We start from the raw sequence: 9,011 nt of genomic DNA on the forward strand, positions 1-9,011 counted from the left end.
TGACAAATCAATGTACTGGGGCAGCCTGGAATGAGCCACCACAGAATTCCAGGGAGCAGAGGAGAAGACGTCATGGAACAGGCACTAGAGATGAATTCTGAAGAGTGGAGGACAATGGGGAAGCTCAGTATGCCCCGGCTAGTCAGTTTCTAGCATTTCATGGACTGGGAGGGAAGGAAGGCAGAGGCGGGAAATTATGTGTAGAAAGGTCAGACGTGGTCAGAGGTAGAGGGCCTTCAATGCCTTGCTAAGTTTATAGCATTGTACAGTGGATAATGGAGAAAAGGCAGAGTTGGTTTGCTACTGTTTTTTAAGCATGGAGACTACATGATTGAAATTGGGTTTAGGACGACTACACTGTAGCAAAACCACATGAAATGGATTTCAGGAAGAACAAGAACCAAAGGCAAGTGATTTATGATCAAAGTAAGTCACTTTAAAAAAAAAAAAAAATCTTCCCTCCTCAAGAATTTCTACAAAGAAAGGGAAGCAAAATTTACTTTAAAAAAAAAAAAGATAGCCGGGCTCGGTGAATCAGTCTGTAACCCCGCGCCTTGGGAGGCTGAGGTGAGTGGACTGCCTGAGTCCGCAGGTTCGAGACCTGCCTGGGCAACTTGGTGAGACCTCATCTCTACAATAAATCAAAAATTAGCCGGGCGTGGTAGAGCGTGCCTGTAGTTCCAGCTACTCGAAAGGCTGAGGCGGAAGGATCACCGGAGCCCAGCAGGTCGAGGCTGCGGTGGCCGGGAGCGGCCACTGCACTCCAGTCTGGGCGACCGAGTGAGACTCCAACTCAAAAAAAAAAAAGATAAAACTTGAGGTTCCAGAGTGAACCTAAAAAATAAAAACTAATTTTTAAAAAGAGGCCAAATGTTGACCATGTTCCTGCCCGAGTCAATATTTTGTGTTTAAAAGAGGTTTTACTTATCCACTCCAGTCACTCAAATGAACTTGCAAAACAATATAAATATGAAAGAAGCCTTCCCCTGCCCCAAAGAAAAAAAAAACTCATTGTGTGGGCATTGAGATTTCTGAATAATAGTCCCTCAGGTTTGACTAGATGGGTGAATAGAAATGAGAAGGACGCTGGAGGGAGGGGCACAGGCAGAATCTTTGTGTATGGAGAAAACAGAGCAAGCTCCTTAAGATGTGCACACTGTCCAGAGCAATGTGTCTTGACTGCTTCCAAGCGGTGTTCAAATGGAAAAGTATTATCCTTGAAAACTTCAAAACAACTTCAAGTTCCCCTATCAGAACCAAAACTAGATGCCACTGGCACTTGGAATTAAGTTTTTCATTTTGTTTTCCTCCCATTGGCAAATCATCCAAGTCTACTATCAAGATCTTTGTATCTTGGAATTACTTTTAGGTGACAGTACTATTTTGACCTCATTTTGGAAGGAAAAAATATTTAATATGAAGTAGACAAATATACTCCAGAGCTTCTGAAACACTGATCATTGTACCTTCTAAGCAATCCACAATTGGCTTGATACAATGAGGAGGTACTGATACTGTACTAAACATAGAGGACACTCAGTAAGTAGGTACTCAGTGAATCCAATAAAAGATCTGAATGCCTGCATTATACAACAGCAAACCCGTATGACTGTACGGCTAGGATTGGGTTGGGGCAGGGGATGGAAAATATGTACACGTAGTCTCTCCCAGCTCACCATAAACAAGAACAGAAACTCACCCACAAATCAATATCAAAAGAAGATGTGAAACTGAAGTATCACACTGGTTTAAGAGGGAAATAATCGAGAAAAGGGGGTACGAATTCTATGTATAATTAACGAAGCTAACTAATCTTGCTTGGCAAACAGACACATAGCTCTGAATCTCAGCCAAATCAACGGCTCCTGGCAATCTGCCAAAGCTGAATTCCTTAGTCTGGCATCATAAAATGATTTGTCTGTTGTATTTACAATTCCAGTGTCTTTGGATTCGGCTACCCGCTGAGTACCCCTGGCAGATGCCCAGCAAAATACATCTGAACTATCATTACTGTCAGAACATGTGCATTTGACAAACACTAGAGAAAAGTGACACTCGTTTCTCAGAGCAATATTAGTTAACAACTACAAAGTGCTGCTACCAAGACGTATCAAGTCTGTTGCTGTAATAATTAACGAAAAATTAATAACCTTCTCCACAGTGCTGCCCTGAAAGCTACTCCTTAGTCTTCGATGGGCATGGGTCAAAATGCCATTTCATTTACTTGGGGTCACAAAGTTGAGCAAAAGCAGAGGCCTCGACAAACGAAACACATGTGGCCCACAGGGGAGCAGCCCAGAGCTTTATCCTAAAGGGCACAGGATGCTGAGGTGCTTAGAGATGCCTCTCCGATGAACTCTGTTTATTATGGGTTGGGTAGAACCCCACCCAAATAGATAAGCTCATCAGAGAAGTCTTTCATCCATGTGTGCTCAGAATGGGTCATAAAATGCAAGGCTGTTTGTTATTTATGAAATTACAAGTTTTTCCAGCCAGAGTCAGGTATCAGAAAAAAAAATTACCAATTTTGCTTGAGCTGAAACAGAAAAATCAGAAAGGGAAATAATTCTCGCACCTAAAAATCAAATACAGACATAGGCTACATAAATCCACCTAAGGGTGTTTATCAATTTTCAGCCCCATTCATATTTAAAGTTCCAAATAAAATGCTGATGCAGCTGAATTAACCCTAGGCCCCAGACCACCTGACTCCTAAAGCAACCCCAGCTAGTGCAGCCCCCCTCTATTAGAGCACCTTTCTTGGGTCCTATATAGGCCCCAGTCCTTTTTCAAAGACCTGCTTGAGGTATCATCTCTCCAAACATACAAACATGGAGGACTCTCAGTAAGTGGGTAATTGCTGAATGATTGAGAGATTAGATAGACGTGATTTCTGATATTTCTCTAACTCTAAAGACCCATATTATTAAAGCCCTGAATAGTTTTGGTCACTTATTTTGGTTGCTTCATTTTAAGTTAATAGAGAAATTAGAGAAAGCTTTGCTCTTCAGAAGGTTTTATCATCACTTTCTACCTCTCTTCCCCCATCTATGCACAGGTCTACCACAGTGCAAACCACTTAGTGCTTTGTGAATGAATAAATTAAATCGATACCCTCCTGATTTTCTGCTTCACTGCAAGCAGATAAGGTTGTAGTAGAGTGGCCAGTGGCCTAAAAAGGAGCAAAAGAAATTATAAATTAAACACGCACCCCTACCTTCTTTGTTTCCAAGAGCCATTCACAAAATAGACAAAGAATATCATGAAAACTCACCCACTGGAAAGACTTGCCTCACTGTTACTAGAGTTGTATTCTGTAAATTATTACCTTGGACTAATTTCCTTCCTCCAGGAGTTAAGCTATTTTTAATACAAAATCTTTTATAGGAATCCCTCACATACTTACAGAAAGATGTTCCAGTGCCTCAAACTCAGTGCTCCTTTTCCTAAAATACCTTCTTCACAGATAAAGATTTGTCTTGCAGAGACACTGTCTGTGGTGTCTAGTCCTCAAACTATGTGCTCTAAGTAGTACATCTCGCATAGGCCCTGGCATCCATACGTATGACTTATTATTCTACAGTGTTCCCCACAGTTCCCAACAAGGCTGATAACCTGAGCCAAGGTGAGACAATCAGACTTTCACCCAGGCAATGAAAACAGGGATTCTGAAATGTTACTCAAGTCTCTGCTCATCTCAAACTGAATGCTGAAGCAGCCATTATGGGGCAGCCATTATGGGGCAGCCATCTTGAGCCGTGTGCATGGAACAACAGCTAAAGTGGATTGAAAGGAGGGGAAGAAATAATGAACACAAACAGGGAAGCAATGATGAAGGCTGTAAGGCTCCAGAGAAAGAACGAACACACCAGCTGTCCTGGATGTTCAGGACCTTCTGGTCCCTGGTTCATGGCTCTAGTCTTCTAAGAACACTGATTATATTACCTGTACTTGGGTCCTGAGAAATATCCTGATCTTTACAATACATTATCGCATTTTTTGCTTAAATTAGCCTGCAACCATGATAAACATGAGAAGGGTGGGCTTAAAGTTACTGCTTAACAGCAGAGGAAAAAACACACTACCTTGCGACACATTTTCTTTTATTCATAAACTTTTTGCTGTTTCATCATTCCTCTGTATTATTTCCAGGGGAAGACTGCTCTGTGTGTTCACGGTGTGACCCTCTCAACACTGTTGTCCAGAGTTACTCCAGTCGGGGATCCTAACAACAAACCCTATTAATAAATACTTTTTAAAAAATAACAGTAGGAAAACATGAACACAGCACTCCATTTCTTCTTCAAATGTACTCAACTGACCGACTTCAATGTCTGAGGGTTTTGCTTTTTTTTTAAACTTGAGAATTAGTCAAGTGTGCACTAATTGTAGAGGATTCTACAATTCAAAAGTTTACATGAGGAAGTATATATTGAGGACAACTTGAAACTATGTTCCTGTGTTGAAATCTTCAAGCCTAACCCCAATAAACTATCTATATATTTTTAGAAGTATAGTGAATGTTGGCCGAGCACGGTGACTCCTGCCTGTAATCCCAACACTTTGGGAGGTGGAAGTGAGAAGACTGCCTTAACCCAGGGATTCGAGACCAGCCTGGGCAACTTAGTGAGACTTCATCTCTACAATAAATCAAAAAAATTAGCTGGGCATGGTGGCACACAACTGTAGTTCCGGCTACTTAGAAGGCTGAGGCAGAAGGATCACCTGAGCCCAACAGTTCAAGGCTACGGTGGCCGTGTGCATGTCACTGCACCACTGCACTCCAGCCTGGGCAACAGAGTGAGACTCCAACTCAAAAAAAATAAATAAGTATAGTGAATGTGGGCAGAGCACAGTGGCCTATAATCCCAGCACTCTGGGAGGTAGAGGCGAGAGGACTGCCTAGGCCCAGCCTAGGCAACATGGCGACACCTCATCTCTACAATAAATAAAAAAATTAGCCAGGCATGGTGGCATACACTTGAGGTTCCAGCTACTTGGGAGGCTGAGGCGGAAGGATCACCTGAGCTCAGCAGTTAGAGGCTGCGGTTTGGCTGTGAGCGTGCCACTGCACTCCAACCTGAGTGACAGAGTAAGACAAAAAAAAAGTATAATGACTGTAACCTTCCTCATCAATGCATCGCACACCTGCAGAGTACCCCACACAGAGTGACCACTCCATAAACACTTGTTGAGTAAATGAAAGGATGAAAGTAAGAGAGAAACATAAGTAAGAACACAGTCTCTGAAGTCAGATGGATCTGCGTTAGAATCCCAAATCTCCCCCTTGGAGCACTAGAATTTTGATGAAGCCTCAAAATTCTGCTAAGAAATCTATGTACACGGTCTTATTTAATGTCCTTTCCCCCCACAAGCTTTAAGGTATTGTTATCCCACATCTTACACTTGGTGAGAACTAACTAACTTGCCTAAGGCCACAAAGTTAATAACTCCAAGTCTAAAAAGCCCCTGACCCCTATTATAAACTGCTTCTTACCACTGATGTTGAGACTTGGGGCACATTATTTAATCGCTGAGTTTGTTTAAGATGGTGGCTCTGAAGGTCAAGTAAGATGGTACTGCAAAGCGCCTAGCACAGTGCCAGACAGAGCAAACTACTCAATAAAAAGTAGTTTTTATTATTCGAATCACTAACTAGTGAGTCTGCAGTGAGCCACTTCAAGTAGAGGGACTTTGGGTTCTATAAATTATACTTGCTCTGGAACGCAGCCATTTTCAAGACGTAGGCAGCCAAAGAAAAAGGAGCAAATTATGACCAATATTTATCTTGGATATAGGCTACAATCTCCAAAAGGGAGTAACACATCTTTTACTAGCCCAAAAGCAATGATCATGCTTGAAGTTAGGGGGCGCCATCCTGCTGTACATTATCGGAAACATTGCTTCCCCCCAGCCCCCAGGGTCCTCAGCACCCCTGGATTTTTCTCCAACAAAGATAAGCTAGATGAATTCTGACCACTAACAACTCTTTTGGCAGGGAGAGGGACCATCTAATATTTCTTTCTGGATTCTTCCATAACTTCAATTTTAGATCCAGTATATATTAGTGTTGTATTCCCTGTGCCTTTACTACTGCTTCACTGAGATAAAGGGCAATAGTACATTAACCAATCACCTTCCAAAGTCCAGGAAAGAACAAAAAGTATTTAATTAGAATAGACGCATAACCTCAAGAAATTTAAAGTAGCTTTTAAAAATGGGTCTTATAATAGGTGTGTATATAAGCAATTGTTCAAATTGGGTGATGGGAGCTCATTATATTAGTCTCTGTTTTTTTTTTTAATGTACATTTGGAAATTTCCTTAACAAAAACTTACAAATAAATTAAAATAGATATACACATTCTTTCCAAATTTTAGCGTTTTCTGAAAACCTGCTTGAAGGATGCAGCAGGAAACAGTCTAAATCACTGCTCTGGAAAGCAGTACAAAATAAGGACCTCAGTTGAGGGAAGAAAAGTGAGTGAAGAAAACACAGGGTTATATTAAGGTGAAACTAATAGAAATCATGTCGAAATGGAATGTGTTCCTACAATACTACAATAATGAGCTTCAGAGAAGACCCAAGGCCACAAGACATCACTAAGGAGATTTCTCTATACACGCAAATCAAACTTTAAATTTTTTTTACCATACTAATTGTTTGCTCAAGCCACGTTTGCATTTGGTTCTAAAAGACCAGGGAATAATCCAATCTAGAGATGATTTTTCTAAAGGGCAGGAATAAAGAGCTTTGTGCCAACCTAGCTGAAAGGAAGCTGGAAATCTGGGTATGGGACAGGATGAATTTTCTCCTTTCAACTCACGGTCCCTTTCTGACAGGGTCACCTGAAAAGTTATTTATTCCACCTAGAAGATAAACCCTAGTTGAAGAATCATATCTACAGATTTTTTTTTTTCTTTACCCTGATTTACATAGTGCTTTTCATTCCATTTGAGTTAAATGACCCTACCTCTATCCATTAAGTCGAAGCTAAATAAAAAGTTAACTTTCCAATATGTTAGTGATCTCTTTCTACCAATTAATTCTGAACTCCCTCAGAGCAAATTCTGTTCCTAGACTGCTGGGGAACTATTCCTAACACTTGAGCTTAGAAGAAACTTGTAAAACCTGGTAAGAAGCCATCTGTTTCCCCAGGTTGAAGCTACAAGCACCTCAGAAGCACTGAGGCCAATCGGCTCCTCCTTCCCCATCCCAGGAGACAGACTAGGTAGGTCATTTAGTGCAAAAAACAAACTAATCAAAAGACAGATGCCTTTCTAATCCACCACCAACATGATGGAAGAAGAGTAAAGAACTTGAACATCTATTTTCCACAAAGTTAAGCTAACACTAAATTTATCCCAAATCAAAGTAAAACTGAGAAAGCAACATTTTTCTACTAAGATTGACTTTATGTGTATTAATAGCAAGGCTTTCAGATATTCTAGTTATATCCTCTTGGCTTGAGGTGTAGAGCACCTCAGTGTTTCTGAGGTGCTTGTAGCGTCAACCTGGAGGAGCAGGCAGCTTCTTACCAGCTTTTACAAGTTTCTTCTAAACTCAAGTGTTAGGAATATCTCTCCACTCAACTCCTTCACATCTACACAGTTCCAATCTTTTCCACTTGCCCTTCATTAACAGTGTTCCTCTCAGTTTATTGGAGAAGTGAGACAACAATGGTTCATCACAGGATTAACTTTGATTGGAGATATACATTTATTGTCAAAGAGTGGTACGAGTGCTCATCCTCCCCCTCTCGCTAGTTTTTGAGTTTCCATAGTGAAAGTTTTCCATAGTTCTGAGACCACAATACAAATGCAAATCACTCAGAAAGCTACTGGAAAACTGGAAACCACTAGAAAACTGAAAATCACTCAGAAAACCACTGGAAACTTGAAGAAAAATGGAATAAGGCCACCCCAAAGGAGTCTGCACTCACCAACATCACAGTACCTACATGCTCCCCTATTTCTGCCAATCTACCTGGAAAGGTTTCCAAGACAAATTACCTTCTGGAGAGTCAATTCCTGCTATGGGAACAAAAACATGGTTTCTTTTCAGAGATGCTTGGCTACTCTGTCTTGAGCACTAGTAAAGTTGTTTTGAGTGGCTTTTGCCATCAATTGATAGGAAGAGGAATGTGGTTGTGTAGGGCTCACCCTAGGCAAGAATTTTCAGTCAAGCAGATGGTCTGACAGTGTCCTAGGTCCAAGTCAATGTCAGCACTCAGACGTGGAGTTTTTACCCGTCCACACGTCAAACTCTTCCTTCCCACACCTGCCAAACTCCACACGCCAATTGCCACACTGCAAAACTCACAACTGCCTCCCGATTTGAGGGCTTTTGTAGAAATAAATCCCTTGGGACCACAATGAAGGGCATAATTAGGTGGTGTTAAAGTAGGCATCTATTTAAGATCACGAGTGCAGGTGGGTCTTAGATCATTCACAATATTTCTAACATTCTTTCCTTCGTTTGGGTTCTTGGGAACCTCTGTGTCTTAAAATAGGACCAAAGCCACAGCTTGTACGGTTTTCACCACCCACCAAAGTCAATATTTCAAAGTCAACAGAAGGTCATTACAGCGATACACCTGAGACCCTTTACGTGGACTTTTCGTTCAGAGGAGCTGGGCGCGGGGGAGGAGGAGAAGGGAGGAGAGACAAATCAGACTGACTTCTTGACCAAAAAAACCAAGTTCGCTCGCAGCCCTGCGAAGGCGACACACCGCGGACCCCGAACGCCCCCGGTCCCCGCGGGCTGAGCTGCGGCAGGGCGCCCGCGCGCGTCCTACCTTGGACCTCTCCTTGACGTAGTATTTGCCCAGCCGGCTCCCGCAGTACAGGACCAGCCGGTCGATGAGGGACAGGAGGAAGCTGATGGCCTCGCAGCCCTCCTCGTTGCCCCCGATCCACGTGATCTGGTCGCCCCGCAGGTGCCGCTTGGAGACGCCGGCGCGCGGCCCGGCCAGCTGGCCGTCCCGCAGGGCCCCGTTGCAGTGCAGTTGC

At 42.4% G+C, this 9,011-nt stretch overlaps 1 protein-coding gene and 1 pseudogene across 1 annotated transcript in view; both read right to left on the reverse strand.

Annotated features, from left to right (window-relative positions):
- LOC103269310 (egl nine homolog 3) overlaps window positions 1-9,011 on the reverse strand; it is a 28,652-nt gene extending 19,641 nt beyond the window's left edge. The window contains exon 1 of the mRNA XM_008066890.2: window positions 8,798-9,011. The gene's annotated coding sequence lies outside the window, so the exon portion shown is untranslated. The remainder of the gene's footprint in view (window positions 1-8,797) is intronic.
- Window positions 8,671-9,004, reverse strand: LOC103269313 (annotated as a pseudogene).

The sequence above is a fragment of the Carlito syrichta genome, unplaced genomic scaffold, assembly GCF_000164805.1.
Source record: "Carlito syrichta isolate Samal-C Ts95f unplaced genomic scaffold, Tarsius_syrichta-2.0.1 Scaffold309192, whole genome shotgun sequence".
Lineage (NCBI taxonomy): Eukaryota > Metazoa > Chordata > Mammalia > Primates > Tarsiidae > Carlito > Carlito syrichta.